Source organism: Heloderma suspectum, chromosome 5 (assembly GCF_057233095.1).
Source record: "Heloderma suspectum isolate Gila_16-S chromosome 5, 16-S_ref, whole genome shotgun sequence".
Lineage (NCBI taxonomy): Eukaryota > Metazoa > Chordata > Lepidosauria > Squamata > Helodermatidae > Heloderma > Heloderma suspectum.
This window is the reverse complement of record NC_139462.1, coordinates 103,493,499-103,516,520: the sequence shown is the minus strand read 5'-3', so window position 1 is coordinate 103,516,520 and position 23,022 is coordinate 103,493,499. Positions and strand designations below refer to the sequence as shown.

General features: G+C 45.4%; 1 protein-coding gene across 2 annotated transcripts in view; it reads left to right on the top strand.

Moving 5' to 3' along the window:
• Window positions 1-1,234: 1,234 nt before the first annotated feature.
• Window positions 1,235-23,022, top strand: part of PGCKA1 (PDCD10 and GCKIII kinases associated 1) — a 57,999-nt gene continuing 36,211 nt past the window's right edge. Inside the window, exon 1 of one of the 2 annotated variants that reach the window (XM_084860329.1) lies at window positions 1,235-1,562. The gene's annotated coding sequence lies outside the window, so the exon portion shown is untranslated. The remainder of the gene's footprint in view (window positions 1,563-23,022) is intronic. The other variant, XR_014792593.1, reaches the window with a different exon arrangement.

The window sequence follows — 23,022 nt, the reverse complement described above, 5'->3', positions numbered from 1 at the left end:
ACCCTGCTCCTTGTGGTTGCTGGGAGTTCCACAGCTGGCTCCAAGTTCTGGAGGGCCCTTGGGCAAGACACCCTCAATGGGCCCCCACCGCCCTCAGCGAGTCTACCTTCTCACCGTCATTGTCACCAGCTCCTACTGCTTCTCATCCTCTTTCTCATCATTGCTACCACGTGCTGACTTGACAGGCAGAGAGCCAGGAAGCAAGCAGGCAGTGGCATCTACTGCTCCTCCCTCTCACCACCGCCATTGTCTGGGCCAGAGACAGAGGCAGGTGAACAAGCAGGTTGCAACGGTGAAGAGGAGGAGCAACTCTAGGGGGCTGTAACCTGTGGGCCCATGCTGGCATGTGGGATCCGTTGGCAGCTGCCCAACCATGCCTACCCTTTTTGGCTCACCCTAGGGAATTCCACACCCAAAGCCATTGTTCCGTGATTATATGTAGACAATGCTGGCAGCATTACTTTGAGGAGCAACGGTATGGGTTTCTTAGGCTGCAGTCCTACACTGGGCTGGGCAGAAGGTAGGCAGAGATTTGCAGGTAGTCCTCTGATTGGCAGCACATCGGCACAACAACAATAGATTAAAAAGCCTCCCTCTCCCCACCCCCTCCCAATGAAGTTGCTGAAAAAGAACGCTTGGGGGGAAACCAGGAATAGACTTGGATTTGGAAAGACTTCTGAGCCTGGTTCTGGCCCCAGTCACAAATTCCTGGACTGAGCACGTGCTCAGAGGCACCCTATTCCTTCGTTCTTAGCGTATGGCTGGCTGGCTGCCTGTGCCGTTATTTTGCAACTGCGCCTGACTCCTGTCGGTGGATCTCCGGGTTCTAGTAAAAAAAACTTAAGTCGATCCTGCAAGGCTCAAGTCCGCCTGCCTACAGCTGCTAGGAACACTCACCGGAGAGTGAGGCCCACTGAAGTCGATGGGGCTTACTTCTGAGTAGACATGTACAGGAGAGAAGCGTTAGGCTGCACTCCTATACACACGCGCACCTCACCAAGAGCAAATCCCACTGAACTCAATGGAACTTACTTCTGAGTAGGCACGTGTAGGGGTGCACACTGCCCAGAATGGCAGCGACCCCACGCCCTGAGCTGAATTCGCCCCACAGAAGGAGGGCGGCGCTGCCTATCCTGCGGCTTCCCCGGGGGGCCGCGTCCCACACGCGATCACAGGGACCTGCTCGGAGGGCTGCAAAACGGCCCATTGTGTAGCGAAGCCGCCACGTGGGGCCGCCTCGCGTCCGCTCGGCGGGCGTGTGCGCGTCGCCGCGACGAGGCTGGGCGGCTTCCCCGCCCCGCTCGCCGGTGAAGGGTTACAAAGTCTCTCGGAAGCCTCCGATGCGAACTTTGAAGGGGTTTTCACTTTCCCCGGCGGTCACATGACGCCAGGACGCCCAATGACACCAACGGCAGTGTCCCTCACGAAGAGGTCGTGCGAACTCCCTCTCTGCCACACGCGCGCTGCACGCTCGCCGGTCGGAGTCGGGAGCCCGGCTCGGGCTGCGGGCGACCCTCCTGCTCGGCGGCCGGCCTCGCTTCCTGGACAGCGCCGGGGTGCAGGTAGGAGCGGGTCGTCCGCCTGCCTCCCTCGGGGGCGCTTCGCCACTCTCCCTGCGAGCCTTATCCGCGCGGCGTCGGCGCGCCGGCAGTCGCGCCCTGCAGCCTCTCCTTCGTCGGCGATGTGGGCTTCACCTGTTCCTAACAGGGGACCTCGCCCGTTCCCAGTGGAAAACCAGGAAGGGCCTCGTTTCTGGGCAGGCGCCCACGGGCCCAAACTTTGGGAAACTTTCTGTTCGTTCCTTAATTTAGCCGACTGGGGTGGGGACTAATGGGGCGACAAGCCCTCTTATTCAGCCGTCCCTGACCAGAGGTGTTGGACTGCAACTCCCAGTATCCAACACCTCTGGGGGGCATCAGGTCGGCTGCCTTACGCTGTGCAATGCATGGAGAAGGAAGGAATCTCTTGAAATCCTACTTGGGTGGAAAGATGTTGAGGAGTCCCCTGGATAGATGGGAACATAACGTACCTACTGCAATAGGAGTAGTTCTGCTACTCTTGTCTTCCTATCCAGTAGGTTAAAAAGCAGGTGTTGCTGTCTGCATTTAATAAACAGTACAGGCATATGTTGACCTCCTACGAAACAATTAAAACGTATAGGGTCAAGGGTCTTAAAACATATTTGGCCCTGGTTTCTGGAAAGACAGGGGCTGCAATAGGAAATCTCCCATGGAAAGGTGCTTCACCCACAGGTTAGAATTCCATTCAACATAGTCATGACTAAGTTTCCTGGAAACTATGGGAACTAGTTGGTCACAGCTACACTTCTCAAGCCTTTAAACAAAGAAAGAAAAAAGAGAAGTGAGTGCAACAAATGCGTGCTTGCAACTATGTGTACCTGGGTCTGCCAGGGTGTGATGTGTGAAAGGTCCTCTGACCAGGAAGGAGCTAAAGAAGCTCATTATTTGGGGCGGGGGGGGGGGGAGAGAAGGGAAATAAGAGGAAGTGAAAGAATGAGAATGGCTAATTATAAAGTCTGGAAAAATAGTACGTATCTTATACTAGATTGGGTGCATCTATCAATGAAGTGTGTCAGCACTGACTTGGGCAGTAATTAGCTTGAGTTTCCACTTTTAGATTCTACAAGTCATGTGAAAAGGGAACGATGTTGGAAGAAAGTGAGCCTCTTCTCATCCTCCTGCGGCCACCAGTGTTTTAATAACCTTGGGCTTTCTCTGTCTCCTCATTTCTTGACACCTCAGTTAAGGAACTCCCTCTCCCGGCTTACTTGAGCACCTTTTGGAAGTGCTCTGTGACCTTCTTGGAGCCCTTGGGGTTCAGGGTTAAATCTGTGACCAGTGGAGAAATGTTCAATGAACTCTTGGATTTGATGTAACTTCGTGTGTTTAGGAAATTGCTTTTGTTATGCCCACTTTGGGGGATAGAAAAATGAGAGTCTTGTGGCACCTTAAAGAGTCAGTGAGGAGTTGTGGTTAGAGCATTGGGTTAAGATTGGAAAGGCCCAGGTTCAATTCCCCACCCGTCATGAATTCAGCCTCTCTCAGCCTGGCCTACCAGGGCTGTTGTGAGGATAATATGAGCATGAGAACCATGCACTGTTCCGTGAGCTCCGGGCCGCAGGAGTGGGATGTAACAAATAAACAACTTCATTATGGCATAAGCTTTTGTAGACTAGAATCTACATCATCTGACACTTGTCCATGAAAGCTTATGCCATAATAAATTTGTTAGTCACAAGTCTCTTTGCAACAGACTAACACAGCTACCCCTCTGGAAATTGTTACTTTTGGATGGAATGGCCAATAAAACTAGCGCCAGGATTGTTTTAGAACATAATGGCATAGCTTGTGTTTTGCTATGCGCCACTCCCTTTGATATTGTTAGTAGCTGTGTTTGACAATCCTAATAATTATTTTTCTCTAAATGATTTCCATTGGAGAGTTGGAGAAATGTACACATTCATAAATTGGCTGGAAGCATAGTAAATGGTTACATGGAAGTATTTCTCCTATTAGGGTGGAAAGATTTTTAGGAGGAAATAGATAGAAACATAATGTAGGAACTGCAGTAGTACTAGTTCTGCTATTCTTGTCTTCTTATCCAGTACGTTAAAAAGAACGCATTGCTGTCTGCATTTCATAAACAGTACAGGCATGTTGCACTCCTCCAAAACAATTAAAATGTATTAGGGTCACATTTTCAGCAGTGCAACTATTTGTAACTCTCTGTAGAGCCATCTGTATTGTGTTAGATGGAATTGTAGTGATAAGAATGTTAACTGGGCCTGTGGCTGTCACCACTGAAGTGACTGAAAATGTTTTGATTCATCAGTAACTGTGCTGAGTATAGATGGTAGCTGTATATTTTTCCCCACTGGACAATTAGTAGAAGGGGTGGGAGATGGGGTCAGTTGAGACTGGGAGAAAGATAGGGCAGAAGAGTTTTAAAATGCAAACCTCCCCCAACACCACAGCCTCAAACTATATCAGAAGTTCCAGCACCTGTATTAAGCCTTAAAAAAAAAAAAAAAATTAAAACCCACGAGGAATCCAGTCATGGGCCTTCCCCCACCCTTTCTAATTTGTTTGTTTAAAAGGTTCTTAACCTGCCTTTCAGGACACATTGCCCTTACAAAGTGGCTTACAATATTACAAAAACATGAACATTGGAATTACAATTTTACACATGCGTGCGTGTGTGTGCACACAGCAGTAGCAGCAACTAATGATTTTTAAGCACCAAATGCAGACTGGAATAAATGTGTCATCAGGGTTTGTTTGTTTTTTTAAAGCCAGCAGTGGTGAGGCCATACGTATATCCCTGGGGGGAGAGTTCCAAAGGTGTGGGGCCACCACCGAGAAAGCTCTACCTCTAGTAACCTCCATCCTAATGGCTCTTGTTGGTGGGCCACAGAGTAGGGACTCTGAAGCTACTCTTTATGCTTGGTAGGCTCATGCAGGTATAGGCAGTCCTTCAGACAATGTGGTCCCAAGCCATTTAGGGCATTAAAGGCCAAAATCAGCACCTTGAACTGGGCACAGAAACTTATCAGGCAGCCCATGTAAACAATACAGAATAGGAGTAATCCGATCTGGCTGCCTAGCTCCCACAAGTGTACTAGCTGCCACATTCTGTACTAGTTGCAGTTTCCAAATAATCTTCAAGAGCAGCCCCATATAGAGTGCATTACAGTAATCTAACCTGGCTGTAACCCAGGCATGTGTCACTGTTCCAAGGTAAGTTCTAGATAGGGCTGCAGCTGCCAAACCATCCTAAGCTGTGAGCTGAGACCGTGATGCTTGGTGGCTGTCCTGATTCTGGAGACTGTGGCCATTCCAAAGGGTCATGCTTCCTCACAAGTTGGATTTTGCAGCTTGAAAATGAGTCCCAGGACCCAACCTGGCTGCTGCGTGCCCTGTCAGAGGCCATTTGGAAGGAGTATTTTATGCCTCTGTAACTGCAATGCACTCTACATGGGGCTGCCCTTGAAAACTGCTCAGAAATTGCAGCTGGTTCAGATTGGCCCTTCCTTGCTTTTACTGAAGCCTTGTTCAGACATCTGCCTGAATTTGTGAGGGCTTAAAATGGGAGAGGGTCAGGGCCATCCACACTGCCTCTGCCCCCTCTGTCTCCAGGCATGAAGGCAGGGTCCACAATCGCATGGAGAGTCCTAGTCTTGTTCAAGTGACCGTGACTGGAACTTCCTTGCCGATTCAACGGGGCAAGGGCTGAACTGAGAGGGGTGGGGCTGGTGTGCCCAGAGATGTAGGGGGAGGGCCCAACATGCATTTTTCCTGGCCCTCTACTCATTCTAAGCCCTCACATATTCAGGCAAATGCCTGAACAGGGGTTTAGTGTTAATTATAGGGAGCATATTTCACCAGTGCTGAAGGAACTGAGCTTGTGCACATATTTCAAAGTGCTGGTCTGGAGGTTTAAAACCCTAAATTGTTTGGGCCCTGTGAATCTTGAAGAAGATGCTCCCATACAAACATCTCCACTTTCTGAAGGCAACTGGCTCTGTGTGAACCTGAGGCAGTGCCTTTTCCATGGTGGCACCACATTTTGGGGATTCCCTCCCTAGAGAATTGTTTAGGAAAAACATTGGAGCCCCGCCAGAGGAAATCCTACTCAAATCTCAGAATCGCTATGGATGAATTTGTTTGGTATGAATGTCATTCTTCAGAGCCTTGGATTCCTCATTTGTAAAACAGGAATATCACTGTCTTGCTGGTAGAGTTAATAAAATATGGCAGTGTTGCTAAAGGTGTTTTCCAAGGGTGATCTTGCAAGACTTGTCTGGTCAGCGCGCTCTCCTTTGTTTTGGGTTGTTAATTCTACAATCTTCTTATCACGTAGAACAGAGGGGAAATAGGCAATACAAACAAATCTTGATTTTTATCATGTAGATAAGGGTAGACACTATATTTGGGTTTCCATTGGCCATCATGGCTGGGAATGATGGGAGGTGTAGTCCAGCACAACTGGAGACTGCCAAATGGGGAAAGGCTGATGTACCCTAACCAGGCATGATGCTCGAATAAGGCTAGAGTCTCTCAACCAAAAGCTCCTGAGCAGATTTAGCTATCATGCAAGAATAGGACGTGTCCTCTTGTGGATCAGTAGCTGCTGGTTTCCCCACTAAAATTGCCCCCAAAACTGCTTTTCAGCCCACAAGCAAAGAAAGAAAGAAAGAAATGCACCCCCCTGTTCTCCAGTACCCTGAAAAATCAGTGTTCCTATTCTGGGCTTTTGAAGAGAGACTGGGATACCTTTGAAATATACACACAAGATTCTTTCAGGGTTTTCATCCTTATCCCACAGGTGTAGTCCTGGTCAAATGCGTCTTTACGTGCATGCATTTTGTGTAATAGCACACCTGTGTTTAAATTCGCACACACAGAGAATCAAAATGGCCGTGCACCACCTCCCGTGCACCCCTCCCTTCCATAACGGAGAGCAAAATGTGTTTGAACTGCAACTGTTCTGTAATAAGCACAAGCAGATTCATTGCAAGATTAAGCATTGTTGAGTTAAAACGCCACCACAGAGGCACACACAGACTGTTACAGGCAGTGTAACAACACACCCTGCTTGAACAGCTAGGATAAGGGAGGCTACTGCGGAATCCACAAGCACAGTGTGGGGGAACTAAGGGAGAGACGTCCGCAGTGTGTACTATTTGGAGGAGGCCCTCAGGCATAGGTCCTTGATGTGTGAATAGGAATGTTGCAGGTACATAGGGAGTGTCCCTGGACATGTCATCAACATCCACATGGTACTTTAGAGAGAGTGTGTGAAGTATTATTCTGATTTACATGAAGGATTTATTTACTCGGCGGTTTATATTCAGTACTGAATTCAGTCTTGAGTGGGTGGTTGCCAACCAGCTCCAGGCGCTCTTGGATGATACCGATTATCTAGATCCATTTCAGTCGGGGTTCAGGCTGGGTTTTGGCATGGAAACGGCGTTGGTCGCCCGATATGATAACCTATGTTGGGAAAGAGACAGGGGCAGTGTGACCTTGTTGATTCTTCTTGATCTCTTGGTGTCTTTTGATACCATCGACCATGGCGTCCTTCCGGGAGGATTGTCTGAGCTGGGAGTGGGAGGCACTGCATTGCGGTGGTTTCACTCCTACTTGGACGGTCGGCTCCAGAAGGTGGTGCTTGGGGAACATTGCTCAGCCCCGTGGATTCTCCAGTACGGAGTGCCACAGGGGTCAGTTCTGTCTGCCATGCTATTTAGCATCTACATGAAACTATTGAGTGCGGTCATCCAGAGTTTTGGGGCACATTGGCATCAGTATGCTGATGACACGCAGCTCTATTTCCCCTTTTCATCTTCTTCAGGTGAGGCTGTGGATGTGCTAAACCGGTGCCTGGCTGCGACAAGGGACTGTATGAGGGCGAATAAACTGAAACTCAATCCAGACAAGACTGAGATGCTGTTGGTGGGTGATTCTCCTGACCAGATGGAGGGTGCTGAACCTGTTCTGGATGGGGTTGCACTCCCCCTGAAGGAGCAGGTTCATAGTTTGGGGGTTCTCCTGGAGCCATCTTTGTCACTTGAGGCTCAGGTGACCTCAGTGGCACAGAGTGCCGTCTACCAACTTCAGTCGGTGGCCCAGCTATGCAGCGCCCCTATCTGGACAGGGATAACCTGGCTTCAGTTGTCTATGCTCTGGTAATCTCCAAGTTAGATTACTGCAATGCACTCTACGTTGGGCTGCCATTGAAGACTGTTCAGAAACTGCACCTTGTGCAAAATGCGGCAGCCAGATTGATAATAGGGACCAGAAGATCCAAACATATAAGACCGACTCTGGCCCGCTTGCACTGGCTGCCTGTATGTTTCCGAGCCCGATTCAAGGTGCTGGTTTTAACCTGTACAGCCTTATACAGCTTGGGACTACAATACCTGATGGAGTGCCTCTCCCGACCCAAACCTACCCATATACTACGCTCAACATCTAAGGCCCTCCTCTGGCTGCCTACACCAAGGGAAGCTCGGACAATGGTGATAATGGAGAGGGCCTTTTTGGTGGTGGCCCCCAAATTATGGAATGATCTCCCCGACGAAGCCTGCCTGGCGCCAACATTGTTATCTTTTCAGCACCAGGTTAAGACCTTTCTCTTCTCCCAGGCATTCAGCAATATATGATAAGTGTTTAATCGATCCTGGAATGTCCTATAGTTATGGTTGTTTGTTTTTGAGATTGTTGTTGAAGTTGTTTTAGACATATGTTTCTTTGAGTATATTGTGTGTTCATGTGTTTTTTATGTAAATGGTTTTTAATCTCTGTATATAGTATTTTTAATGTTTTTAATTTTTGTAAACTGCCCAGAGAGCTCCGGCTATTGGGCGGAATAGAAATGTTGATGATGATGATGATGATGATGATACTGTTCTTCCAGGGTAAGAGCTAAAAGTTGGAAAACTTTAGAACGTCTAACACTGAAGTCTTAGTACATGGAGCTGTAATAAATACCCATGGCAGAAAAATGGACTTAGCTAAAAGCAAAGTCAAAATAGCTAATTTTTATAAAATATGGCATTTATTTATTTATTTATTTATTTATTAAATTTCTTAATCGCCCATCTGGCCGGTCACCCAGCCACTCTGGGCGATGTACAAAGTGTATAATAAAACAGTTTAAAACAATAAAATTCTACAGTAAAAACACCATATTTCTAAAACATACCCTAACACCCCAAATGGCTGCCTGAACAACCACGTTTTTAATGCACAGCTGAAGCTCATTAGAGAGGGGGGTATGGCGGAGTTCCCTAGGGAGGGAGTTCCACAGAGTGGGGGCCACCACAGAAAAGGCCCTCTCCCTCGTCCCCACCAGTCTAGCTGGCCTGGCTGATTGGATAGAGAGAAAGCCATCCAAGGCTGATCTTGTTAAGCGGCCTGTCTAGTGTTGCTGGAGGTGCTCCTTAAGAGAGGCTGGGCCAGAACCATATATGGTTTTAAAGGTCAAAACCAACACCTTGAATTTGGCCCAGAAAACAACTGGTAGCCATTGCAGCTCCTTCAGCACTGGAGTGATGTGATCTTGCCGGCGGCTGCCTTTAATCAGGTGAGCCGCCATGTTCTGTACCAGCTGCAGCTTCTGAACCGTCTTCAAGGGTAACCCCATGTAGAGCACATTACAGTAGTGTAAACGAGAGGAGACCAGGGCATGTACTACCAATGGGAGCAGATGATCAGGAAGGAAGGGGTGCAGCTGCCGTATCAGATGGAGTTGATACAGCGCTGTCCGGCTCACAGCTGACACCTGAGCCTCCATGGACAGCTGGGAGTCCAAAATGACCCCCAGGCTGCGGACATGGTCTTTCAAGGGTAGCCATACCCCATTCAACACCAGGTCAACATCCCCCAACCTCCTCTTGTCTCCTACCAAAAGTGCCTCGGTCTTGTCAGGGTTCAGCTTATTCCTTCCCATCCAGCCACTCACTGTCTCCAGACATTTGAACAGGGATTCTATGGCCAACCTTGGTGAAGATTTTAACAAGAGGTAGAGCTGTGTGTCATCCGCATATTGATGACACCACACCCCAAACCTCCTGATGATAGCCCCCAGCGGCTTCACATAGATGTTAAATAGCATCGGAGAGAGGATGGAACCCTGTGGCACCCACAAGTGAGTGGCCACGGGACTGAAACCTCCTCTCCCAGTGCTACCCTCTGGTACCTGCCGGAGAGGAAGGAGCAGAACCACCGCAATATGTTGTGTCTAATGCCTAACCCCTCCAGGCGGTCCAGAAGGATACCGTGGTCAACGGTATCAAAAGCGCTGAGAGGTTGAGGAGAACAAGGAAGGAGCATTTGCCCCTATCCAGAGCCCGCCTCATATCATCCACCAAGGCGACCAAGGCCGTTTCTGTCCCATGCCCAGGCCTGAAGCCCAACTGAAATGGGTCTGGATAATCGGTTTCTTCCAAGTGTGCCTTCAACTGCACAGCCACCACCCGCTCAATCACCTTGCCCAGAAATGGCAGATTCGAGCCTGGGCGAAAGTTGTTCAGAACTTGGGGATCCAAGGAGGGCTTCTTTAAGAGCGGTCTTATCACTGCCTTCTTGAGGGCTGATGGCATCACTCCCTCCTCAAGGGAGGCGTTCACCACCACCCTGATCCCCTCACCCAGTCTCTCTCTGCAGCCCATAATGAGCCAAGATGGGCAAGGATCAAGTAAGCAGGTGGTCGGCCTGGTTTTATTGCGTGTGTGTGTGTGTGTGTGCATGCACACACACACACACACACACACCAGGAACATGGGCAGCAATGTTTGTCAAAGCCTTTCCTCAGATTATGGACAAGAGACTAAATATAAGAAGAACCGTAGACAAACCCCAAGCAGCCAATGGATTCCACTTATAATTTCATCTGTAAAGGGAGGGAAATGTATTGCCTCCTGTCAACAATTAGATTTAAATTTGATGTGTTTGTTTGTCATTATAAAAAAATAATTAAAATATTCAGTGCTGTTCCCTGCTCTTGACTGGCTGCATTCAGATGATCAAGTCCTGACTTAATAAACCACCATTTGGCTTTTCTGCCGCTTTGCTCCTCCCTTTCTGCAAGTGAGCACAGAAACCAGGAAGCCATGGTTAATCATAACCGTCATGTACATAACCGTTATATACAAATAGGAAACTATGGTTAATGGCTTCCAAGGAAGCAGGATTAGGAAGCTAACTTTAAACCAAGTTTTAGTATGCTGGCTTGTTTGGAAGCCATTAACTATGGTTTCCCAGTTTGCACATAATGGACTTGAGGATGCTGTGGTTAATTGTGGCTTCCTGGCTTGTTTCCACACTCATGTGAAGGGAGGAGCGAAGTGGGATGGGACCACAAGGGCTGCGCATGGATGTGCAAACCTCATGCATATCCTGGCTTGATCATCCAAACCCAGCCACTGTGTCTGTGAAATCCTAATTCAAAACAAAGCAGTGAGACAGATCCATTTAGGAAAAGCTTGTATGTTTTATGGTAAAGACAAGGAACAGTTGTATTTACCTCCCTGACCAAATATTTGCTATGCTTTTTGAAGTGTTCCAGGAATATTATGTAACTAAACATCTGTTGCATTTACCCTTTTCAGATACTCAATATTGGATTACCAGAATCCACCCAGGTTATGTACAGTCATTATTTAAAATAAGAATGGAGGTTATAATAAAAGGGCTCTACCAGTTTCAGGAATCGGTGGCCACTGCCTTCCCCTGGCTAGTTGGCTACGTAATAAGCAAACAGTAGCAATAATAGCAGGGCTATAAAAATAGCCATGCAAATGATCGCTACTACGCACTATTGGATTTGCTGCTATTGAACATAGGGATGGGAAATGTGTCGCCTTCCAGATGTAGGTGGATGACAACTCCCAACAGCCCTAGCCAGCATAGCCAGTGGTGAAGGATGATGGGAGTTGTAGTCTAGCAACATCTGGAGGGCCATACATTCCTCTGATATAGGGCATCATTCATAGAAGCACTTATTGTCCAATATTTTTCAGTGGGAGACATTTGAAGTGTATTTGTGACTTTGTCCTTGAAATGAGTAAAATTCCAAAGAGCTTTAACTTTGGCTGACCCCTGCTATGATCTGTCTCACACAGCACAATCCTATGGAGGTTTACTTGGACGTAAATCCAATGTATTCAGGAGTGACTAAGACTGCATAGAGGATGCAGCCTGTCATCATTTTTTTTTTAATTAAGTGGTTAAAGGTAAGAACACATAAAAATAAATTCTACTAGAAATAGAATCTACAAACATATAAAAATGCAAGGAAAATATGAGAAAAGCAAGAGCAGAACAAAGCCCATCTGAATCATGTCTCAATAATTAAGAGCTCTCTGAAATAAAGATGACTTGGTGGCAGAAGAAGTGGAAAGACAGCAGGTTAGATTTCCCTGGGAAGCAGGTTCAAAAACACTTGTGCCACCAAAGAACAGCATTCTTAGGAAACCAGAGCCTAACACCTTGCTGGTGCTTATGGCTTATTTTGACCCACCCCTTTTTGCCTTTGGCCCCTCCCACCACTGGAATGTGAGGGAGAGGCCAAGAGCGTTTCTGCAGTGGGATTGGCCCTCAGGCTGAAAGAGGTTTAGCTGCTGCATGACTAATAGATATTCAACAGGTGTGGTATTTCCAATGGCTGCATCTCCATGCTGGGAAAACCCTGCACCAGTTGAAGTTCTGTTTATTATGCCACAGTTAAAGGCAACTGGGGGAGGACGGGTGTGACAAAGCTGGCGAACGGTTTAACTGGTGTTCAACAGTTATTTAACATAGCACATAGAACAAGCTTTTAAAATCAAGCAGGCTGTACGCACTGAATGGCTGCTGTTGTAAACAATTACATGTGTCCTCAGGGTGTGTCCAAAGGCTGAAATCCCTTTGCTTAGAAGAGGCGCTGATGTCTGTAAAGCCAACAGCTAGTAGTAAGGTTTTCATGTTCTTTCCTTGAACGTCATGTGACTGTACTGGTTCTTATTTCCTCTCTTCTCCTTGCTATGGCACTGGCTTAATTTCTATTAATGCCCATCTAGTGCTCGCGCGCGTGCTCGTGCGCGCTCTCTCTCTCTCTCTCTCTCTCTCTCTCTATATATATATATATATATATATTTTTTTTTTCTCCCTTATCAGCATGTACCAGTTAAGGTTTGATTCCAAATAACAAATGCAACACACACCCCTACACACACCCCTGTCAGTGACATGCATGGTTGCAGACAATATGGTAATTAACAAAGAATAGCTGCTTATTGTGTGGGTACAAATGCCGAAAACAAAAGCTAAACAGATTAGTCACCAAGTACTTTTCCTGCTCACGAGTTGATGATTAAGAGTAAAGGTGCCACTTTGTTTTCTTTCTGGCAGACATCCTTTGCCTTTTAACAGGTAGAAAGTTAGTAGTGAACAGTGGAAGCTGGTGGTTCCGATGTCATTGGGGCGGTGAATCCGCTCTGGGTTTCAGTCAGAACTTTAAAGGAGCTATCCAAGGTGTGGAAGCTGGTTCTGGTTCTGACTGAAACCTGGAGTGGATTCACCACCCCACTGACATCAGAGCCACCAGACTCCACTGGTAGTAAGAATCGTGGAACTGTAGAGTTGGAAGCGTCCGGGAGGTCCTCTAGTCCAACCCCCTGTCCAATGCAGTAATGTATCTTGCAGCTACAGCATCCCTGATGGCTGGTTGTCCAGTTTCTGCTTAATACTTCCAGCAATGGAGAGCCCCTGTCTTTCCATTGTCAAACAGTGCTTACTATAGCAGGGGTGGGCAACTTGTGTCCCTCCAGATATTTTTGCCTACAACTCCCATCAGCCCCAGCCAGCATAGCCAATGGTGAGGGGTCATGGGAGTTGTAGGCCAAAACATCTGGAGGCCAAAACCACAAGTTGCCCATCCCTCTGCTATAGGAATGTTCTCCTAATGTTTAGACAAAATCTGCTTCCTCACAATTTCCATCCATTAGTTCTAGTCCTGACCTCCGTAGCAAGAGAAAACAAGTCTTTCCCCATCTTCTATGTGACAATCTTTCAGCTATTTGAAGACCTCTGTCATGTTTCTCCTTAATTTTCTGTTCTCCAGGCTAAAGATACCCAGTTCTTGTGAATGCTTGCTCATCATTATAGTTCCATGCCAGGTTAGGCTGCACCTGTTGTGTGCCTTTTGAGTTTTCCTTGCCACACAGCTATTAAAGGCACAGGACAGGAGTTCTGGTAGAAAATAAACTCTGGCAACTTTACAAGTTGGCATAATATTAAACCAAATGGCTTTTACCTGCAGGTGTGAAGCTGGTTTGCATCACTGTAGTAAAAACTATTTTTTCCCACCTGTTTCTTAGGCATTAACATTTCCTGTTTTAATGTGAAATTCATTAATATGCATTTGAATACTGTTATATCACTACATGTCTTATTCCTGTAGATTGGGGTGCGCAGCCCACAACTCTCATGTTGTTTGGGTTCTGTATTCAAAAGTATGATCATATAAAACAATAGATTAAAGTCAAAACTGTGCATACCCACAAAACTTGCAAAAATGGTTAAATAGCTTCATATACTGACTTCAGATTTATACAGGCAGACAATATGTTCATTGATGCTGCCACCTTCAGAGCTATAGGGATGGATGAATCTGTCAAGTTTGAATATTTGTCTATTTTATTTATTTAGAAATTTCTTACACAATCTGCACAGTGCTATAAGGCTGTTCTCATGCTCACATTTGTGTAAGCACTTCCCCAAACAGAACATTCTTAGATTTAGTTTTCTTGTTCTTGCACAACACTCTGGCACAGCTTCTGCCAACTTGGTGCCCTCCAGATGTTGTGACATCAGCTCCCATCAGCCCCAGCCAACATGGCCAGTGGTCAGGAATGCTGGGAGTTGTAGTCCAAAACGTCTGGAAGACACCAGGTTGGGGAAGGCTGCTCTAGCACAAGAAAAAAAATGTAAGTTTTGTTGATTTTTTTTGTATTTTAATAATTGTGTATTAGCTGTATTTATTGGTTGCTTTGAGCACTATTTTTAGTGGAAAGACAGGATATCAGTTTAATAATAATAGCAGTAATCATAAAATAATAATGAATAGCTTTTTTATGAGTTGAAGCCACCTTCTGCATATGGAAAGGCCGATACACTTTGGACCCAGTCTTGTATTTGCAAACATTGAGTGGAAGTCAATCGGAAAAACAGCGACACGTGTTTGTGTCCCATGTGTATGCCCTTTTTATTACACACTATATCATATCTGTTCAGTCACCCACAGCCCTGTCTTCCTTCAGAGACTGGACATTGAAAAAGCCACATGGAAATGCCCGAGGATCACTAGTTAGTTGCCCATAATATCCAGGTTCTAGCTGAGGTTCTTTGTTTTTAAAAGAAATTATATCACTATAAAACTACCACCAAACAGTAGTAGCTTCTGTTAATACTGTCGTAGTTACCCTTAATATGGTCATGATCTAGTTGTCCCCACTCTCCCAGTAAACACCAGAAAGAATTGATAACTACAAGCATATTGTCCCAAACTCGCTTTTCCAGGAAACCTTCTAACCCTACAAGAGGCTTTTTCCACCACATATTTAGAAGATATGGGTTTACTTCCTTGAGTTGCATCAGGTTTCTAGTGGAAAAAATGACCTGGGATCTGCAATGACTCTGTCCTGGAGTGAAAGCAGAAGTTGTCCTGTTATGTGGGTACTCACAGGGGAAGCTGCTAGCATCTGATGGAGTCAGTAAATGCAAAGTCAAGTCACATAGGTAAAGTCAACTCATGGCAGGCAAAGTCAGGGCAGATGCCCTCTTATGCTGAGGGCAAATGATAACAGGACCTTGGATAATTCCAAGTGAACCTTGCTGGTTGAGATTCTCTCCTACTTGGACAACTAAATGAGGATGTTGTCTCAGCAGGGAGCTAAAGCCAACTGAAGCCTTATGTAGGCTGACAGATCTATAGTGTACTTAGCTCTCTCCCCCCTGCCCCGCCCCTTGGAGGAATTGACTGGATTGTTAAAAGGCTCTTATCCAGTTTTGTGTCCTAGACTTCTGTGAGACTGGAGAGATGGAGGTTCTGGCAAGGACTTCTCCTCTGAGTCAGGTGGTGGGAGGGCCTTGATAGGCACTTTCATTGGCTTCAGACAGGCTCATGTGGTCAAAGGCTGTCCTTCAGGTTCTGAAGGCATCTCTGATATGATATCTGTGACTGCCATCTTTCCTCCTACAAGGCTCTTGTGCATTTAACAGCTGCATTTTAAGAAAAACATAGGTGAAACTTTATGTCACTGCATTTCCATTCTGGGAAAACCTTCTCCTGTATAAGACCTAGACAATGTCTTATTATTATTATTATTATTATTATTACCTCTTGATCTAGAGATCCAGTGTGGTGTAGTGGCTAGAGTGTTGAACTGGGAGTCAGGAGATCCAAGTTCTAGTCCCCACTTGGCCATGGAAGGTCACTGGGTGACTTTGGGCCAGTCACAGACTCTGAGGCCAACCCACCTCACAGGGTTGTTGTGAGGATAAAATGGAGGAGGAGGAGGATTATTTACACCGCCTTGGGTCCTTAAGGAGGGAAAAAAAGCGGGATATAAATGAAATAAATACATACATACATCTGCTGTGCCTGAGAAAACCCATAGAGCTGTGAATTTAGTAGAGCCTCCATAAGCAACATGATTTGCCAGGGTGGGGTGAACCTGGGCATAATCCACTTGGATAGTTGCAGCTCATTTTGACATCAGTGGGGCTACTCAGTCCTACAGTGTATCTATAAAGAGGAAAAGGAATAACGTGTCCTGGATTTCAGTGTTTTGAATGATAAATATGCTTCTTTTCCACTGCTCAGTGTTTGAAATAGGTTATTGTCTCTTTAAAGGTTAACGAAGTCCTTGTTAGTGTATTGATGCTTGTATTTTTGACTTGCCTGCTGTGGGTGGGGCATGGAAAAGGCAATATTTGCCTGCTGCGTGGTTTTATTCTTTTCATGTTTGTCCTTTGCATTATCTTTCCCAACCATGAATTTACCAGATGTTTTATGGATTTGTGTCAGTCTTTCACTTCAGTTGTCAGAATACATGGAGACATTTGCTGAATTTTTTAAAAGTCGACAATAGCATCTCGTTTGCATAGCTAAGATATGAGTCAAATGCCACCATGTGATTCAAAATGAGGGGAAAGTGCATGGTTAAAAAAAAAAAAAAGGCCTAGAAGACCTTCCTTCATCCAGATCCATAAAAACCCCTTACCCAAATTATTTTTGGGATGTTTTTCTACCCCAAGCTAAATTCCAATGTATCTTGTGGTAGTAAAATGTCCCAAAATAAAAGCCAGAGTGGGGTGTTGGAAGACATTTGCTTCCCCGGATCAGCGCCTGTTTGAAAAACGCCATGGGGCATTTTTAAAAAATCCCAATATATTAAAATTGGTTGGGACAAGACAGAACCCCACTGGCCAAAATGAATAGATTTCTTGAGATAATTTTTGGCTTTCAAGAAAAAAAAGCCTTGTATGGGCAATTAAATCTGTGTCTCTGGAACAGTTTTTTGTTGGGTTTTTTGTTTTTTTTTAACCCTGCACTTTACATTGGCTGGGATTAAAACCTCCTAAATATTTAGGATTGGGGGGGCATTTTTTTGTCTCAAGTGCTTTTTGTGAGCAGAAGGAAAACTGAAAATGATAAGTGACTGAAATTTGGAGATGATGTTTTACTTCTATGCAGGTGATAATGTCCTAGAAGGACTACGTTGTAGGGCTACTTCTGTGTAAATTCTGCAGCAAAAAGTGCATTGGGGGTGTAATCACAAGCCCAAGGTCTAAATGAAGGTATTGACAACCATAAATAGGGATACCACCTCTTTTTTTTCTGAATGCACACACCAGTTTACATTCCTTTGACTAAGACTTTGAGGGCCAAACTACATATGACGCTCATGTTAAGTGTATGGGTTGCCATTGCATGTATCCAATCCTCCCTACAGATGTGGCACTGGGGGGCGGGGGTTGTGTGTGGATTAGGACCTCAGTGTTTAAACCCTCCTGATGCTGTTTTTTTACTGAAGAGGAAAGCTTTCATAAACCGCCTCTGCATGTGCCATGGTCCCTCTCCTGATGGTGGGGCCTCTGTGGCTGCTATCTGTAGCTAACAGATACACACAGCACCAAACCATGTGCTTAACATAGCACATAATTTGGCTCTGAGGAAGATCTCATTGTTTTGACTTTTGCATCTTCCCTTGCCCTGTTCCCTTGAAAAGAAAAGATGCAGGGGTGTTACAAACACTGTACCCCATTTTAAACAGGCTTTCCCAAGTTTGAAGTCAAAATATCTGCCTGCCCAGCTGTTGAAAGTACAAGATTCTTTTGGAGAAAACTATGGCAGCGTATAATAGTTCAGCCTTCCGCAACCTAGGGCTTCCAGATATTTTGGACTATAGCTCTCAGCATTCCTGACTATTGGCCATGCTGGCTGGGGCTGATGGGAGCTGAAATCCAAAACACCTGGAGGACCCCCAGGTTGAGGGAAGGCTGACATAGCTTATACTTCAGGAGTTGGGAACCTTCTTTCTAATAAGGGCCACATTCTCTTGGGAATAATCTGTTGGGGGTGGCATGGCGGTAGCGGGCAGGATGGAGACCGGTGGCAGATTGGCCGTGAGTCAACATGGGGCACGGCCACCCCTTTTGTCTTCCTCTCCTTCCTTTCCTGATCCTCCCAACTCAGTCGGTTCCCATGGAGACTGATGGCTGCAGTGTCAGGGGGGCTGTGAATCCTTTCTGCGTTTCAGTCAGAACCAGTCAGAACTCTAAAGGAGCTATCCAAGGTGCTGAACCCTAACCCCAAAATAGGTTCTGCACCTTAGATAGCTCCTTGAGAATTCTGACTGGAACCCAGAGCCAATTATCAGCCCACTCTGACATTGTAGCCATCAGCCTGCACTGGTAGGTTGCCAGGGCAAAGACAGATGGCTCTTGCCTGAGTTCTGACCGGGTTGTTTGCAGAGGGCTTTTGAAATTAGGCTGAGGGTGGCTTGTGGCTGGAGAGCCACCCATTGCCCACCCCTGTTATATCTGCTGATACTCTGCTGATTTCAAAAGTACTTTAAAGTACTCAGACTAGAATGCTAGACCACAACCTAGATCTCCATTCTATTCCTAGACAGAGTAGAGGATCCAGCAGCGAAGGCTTCTGTCCCTGTTTCCCCTTCTCTACACAGGACTCTGAGTGAGTGTCCTCTGTGAACATGCATATGCCCATGCAAACACTCAGATCTATGCGTCCAAGAGCCTTTTGAAGCTGGTTGTATTGCGTCTAAGCAGGTTTGTCCCAATTGCCACACACACGCATGCACACACGGGTGTATTCCAGCAGGGAAGTTGATTTTATTGAACAGGAATCAAAATGTGCAGATGATCTATCATGGGGAACTCACTTTTTGCAACAGTAATGAGGAGTCACTGATTCTGATATGGATTTGATTAGTTCCTACAAGATGAACAATCCTAGCAAAGTACAGGGCAAAGATAAGGTAACCCGTCCATATATGGGGCTCGAAATGTCACAGTCAATTTATTTGTATAGCACATTTTCCACAATACATTGTGCTCAAAGCAGTTCACAAAATAAACAAATGCAAACAAAATATGGGGGATTTATTTATTTATTTATTACCTTTCTATACTGCCCATTAGCCAAAGCTCTCTGGACAGTTTATAAGACAAAGCTTAAAAACGTAAAATACAATAACATAGTAAAACATAACGTAAAACCATAGGTTTGTGGCTTTGAGTACTTCCAGCTGCGGATTCAATAGGACGGATATAGAACAGAACCATATTCAATCACACCAGTGCTTCTCGGTGGCTGCAGTACTCAAAGGTGTGAAGCCTCTGTCTGGCTACTATTCAATACCAGTCTCAAGAGGAAACAAACCCCTGGTAGTATGCAAATGTGTCTGGGTGTATTCAAATCTGTATCCTGAATACTATGCCTTAAGCCAATCATGAAGCATTTAATTTGGTGCTGTTTGGTGAATTCATATTTTTGAATCTCTCCTTGCCTCCGTGACCCCATGGACCGGGTCCCATGACAAGTCCACTTGCCAAAGGCGCTCCATTCAGCCCAAGATGCAAGCCCAGTGGGCTCATCTTGATGTGAAGTGCCAAGATGAGCATCTTAGAGCAACAGTATCATGTCAGGCCAAACACTGGCATGAAATGGCTTTTCTGATTGCCAACGCACCCCTTTTGTCTGCCTTGGGCCCCTGTCTGCAGTTGTGAGCAGGATTCCAGATGCACCATCAAACTGGCGGGGGGGGGGAGAGGTGACTTGGATTAAAGGACCAGGTGAAGTGGGGAGGCAGGGATGGGTAGGAGAAGCTGCCACTGCATTGAGAAATGTAAATGCCAGATCTCTCTCCCCTCTGAAATGCAGCCTGGCAACCCTGTTTCAAAGCCCTTTCCTTGCACTCAGTAACTGAACATACAGATAAATTAATAAAAATACAGAATCTCTTGCCTCTTTGCCTCTTCTCCATCACCCCTTTCAGAACAAAAAATGGCAGTCTTTTTAGAAGCATGTACACTCACATCATGTTGTGACAAGGAAGGAATACCATAGTGAAGACTGAATTTTTACCACACACACACTTCCTATCAAAAAAGCTTACAAGAAATAACAGACTTAAACAATTGTCCGCTCATGATTTTATTATGTTGACTTCACTTCAGTGATGACATCACTTCCCATCTTTTGGGCTAGCGTGGCATATCTTACGTTATATATTTGCGTATCTTGGAGACTGCAACCAAGACACGTGACTGTATCCACCCCAAAGCGAATAAAATGAAGCAGTATTTCTATATTATACAGTATTTCTATAAGTAGGTGAAGGTTTGCCACCCAGTGGGAAAAGTGATGGGGAAACCAGAGCCAGGGCCAAGGATAGGCATGATTGGGCAGCTGCTGAGGACCCATATCCCAGCAGGGATCTACAACAAGAGCCCCCTGGAGTTGCTCCTCCTCTTCACCGGTGCAACCTGGTGGTGGTGAGGAGGAGGAGCAGTGGATGCCACGGCCTAGTTGCTCGCTGGCTCTCCACCTGTCAAGCAAGCAAGAACTACCAATGCTGAGAAGACGGAGGGGGAGCAACAGCAGCTGGCGACAATGGCAGTGAGAAGGTCGGCTCACTGAGGGAGGGGTCCATTGAGAGTGTCTTGACTGAGGGCCTTCAAAAACCTGGAGCCAGCCACATGGGAAACCTTAATTGTTTTGGGTCGGGCTACTCAGGAGCAGGGGGGTGACTGGCAACTCCACAGCACAGGCTAAAAGAATAAAGGAGAGTATTTCTCTACACACACATGCCACTCCTGTTCATTTTTACAGTCAAGTTATAATCAAGGCCTGATTGGAAAAGTTTGCGCACTGCTTATGAGCATGGGGCATCATAAGCTACCTCACTCTGTTTGAGCCTGAAGTAATTATGTGCTGTTTTGGTTGGCAAGTTTGGGTGAACAGAGACCCTATTCTTCTCAGGGGGGGGGGGGCGGGGAACGGATTAAGTGGCAAGTTGGCTTGACTCCAGACAATACTAAATCTCTTAAAGGAGCAAATGCTTTCTTCAGCTTTTAAGCATTGTTCCAAAGCAGGGCTGCGAAAGACTGTAAATAACATTAAGATAAAGAAATCAAACACCTTTCCTTTCAATAGCAGGATGAAAATAGAAACTCTGTTTCATGGAGGCCTCTCAATTATTTTCCTTTGCCTGTCTATGGATTCCAGCCTGCCCTGTGATCAATAATGTGGCTTAACAATGCACTGAAGAAATAATTGCTCTGATTTGAACATTGTACTCCAAATTGTTGTGGTTTATGAGAATGTAAGTCCCCTTGTCACATCTCTCCTAAATCTGTCAAGGAAATTGTCTGGAGAACAATATCATAGACATGTGATACAGATTAAGTTATGTTTGTTCTACACAGTTGTGAAATCCTGTATTTTTAAAAAAAATCTGGGAAAGAATTGAATGTGATGGTGAGTTGAAAGTAACACATTGAAGTCGGAAGGGATCTTAGAGTTTTCATGGAAAATGTTGAGAGGCTTCTTTGCCTGCAGAAGCGTTCCTGGGGCTTGGGGGGGGGGGCGGGTGCTGCTATCATCACCCACAGCCAAACTGAGTGGAGTGAGCTGGGAGGCTCATGTGCATATTGAAGTACCAATCTCAAAGAACCAGAGTGTTCCAGCAGGTTTCTCAGTCATCAGATGGAGTCCTTCTCAAAGTGGTTCGATTGTTAGGTGATGTGATGCTTGTTTCCAGAAGGGGCAGTGCCTTCTCAGTGGTGGCATCCTGTCAGATGGATTCCCTCCCACCACGAGAGGCTTGGAAAGTCTGCTTGGTTTTGGTTTTTAGAGGATGGTTAAACTATTCTTCTAGTGAGCATTTGGGCATATATGTTTAATTCCAGTCTTAAAGGTTAACGGTTATATTGGAATCTGCTAATAGTATGGGTTTTGAATTCTAATTTCTTTTGTGTTTTTAAAAAATCCTAATGTGTTTTTATTGTATTTGTTATCCCCCTGAGGCTTTTTGAATCATTTGTCAGGATACAAACTGTAATAATGTGACATGATTATTATGGTGGCTAGGGACTCAGTCATCCAAGTTTAGTTATTATTTATTTATTATTAACATTTATATATCACCTTATCTGCTAACAAGCCATCAAGGTGGCATACAACAATTTAAAACAATAAAACCTTGCAACAACAAAAGCAAGAACATTAAAAAGAGTAAGAATATGAGCACAATTTTTTTAAAAAACCACGCATTTTAAAAGGCTAAATTGAAGTTAATGGGCTGATTTGCATTATTCTGGAGACATTGTATAGAACTTCCTAACCTTTTGTAGTAGTATGTCATTAATACTACTAGTAGTAGTAGTAGTAGTAGTATCTGTTCTCAAAAAATCCTTGTTTCATGATTCATCCCACTTTGCAGTAGTTGTTCCCAACCACAACTGGGTACATTTCCATGTAGGCTTAGCACTTCTTACACCAGATGGAGACCTTTACATCTCCCATGTTGTGACAGATGGGGCACCTACTGCTACCTGATCACTCCTTGATTGTTTTCTCTGCCTTTTTGCTCATGTGCTGAGCAGCAGACCTGGAGACCTGTTTGCCATAGAAGGGAGGCCTAGGAAACTGGTCATGGGAGCAGGTGCAGCTGCACCAGGAGAAGGTCTCCATCTGAGGTAAGAAGCAACAGAGCTTTTCTACACGAGGGATTTATTGTGCACTTGTCATTCCTCACTTACATTTTTTTACAGATTCTTTAGATGACATCATAACCCTCCAGTTTCACTTCTGTTTTTAAAGAGCACTTTCCCAGATTTTTTTAGAGCAGGGAATAGGCAGTATTATTTCTGAAAGCAAAACAAAACATATTTCCCCACGTGTAATTACATTATTCCACTATACCAC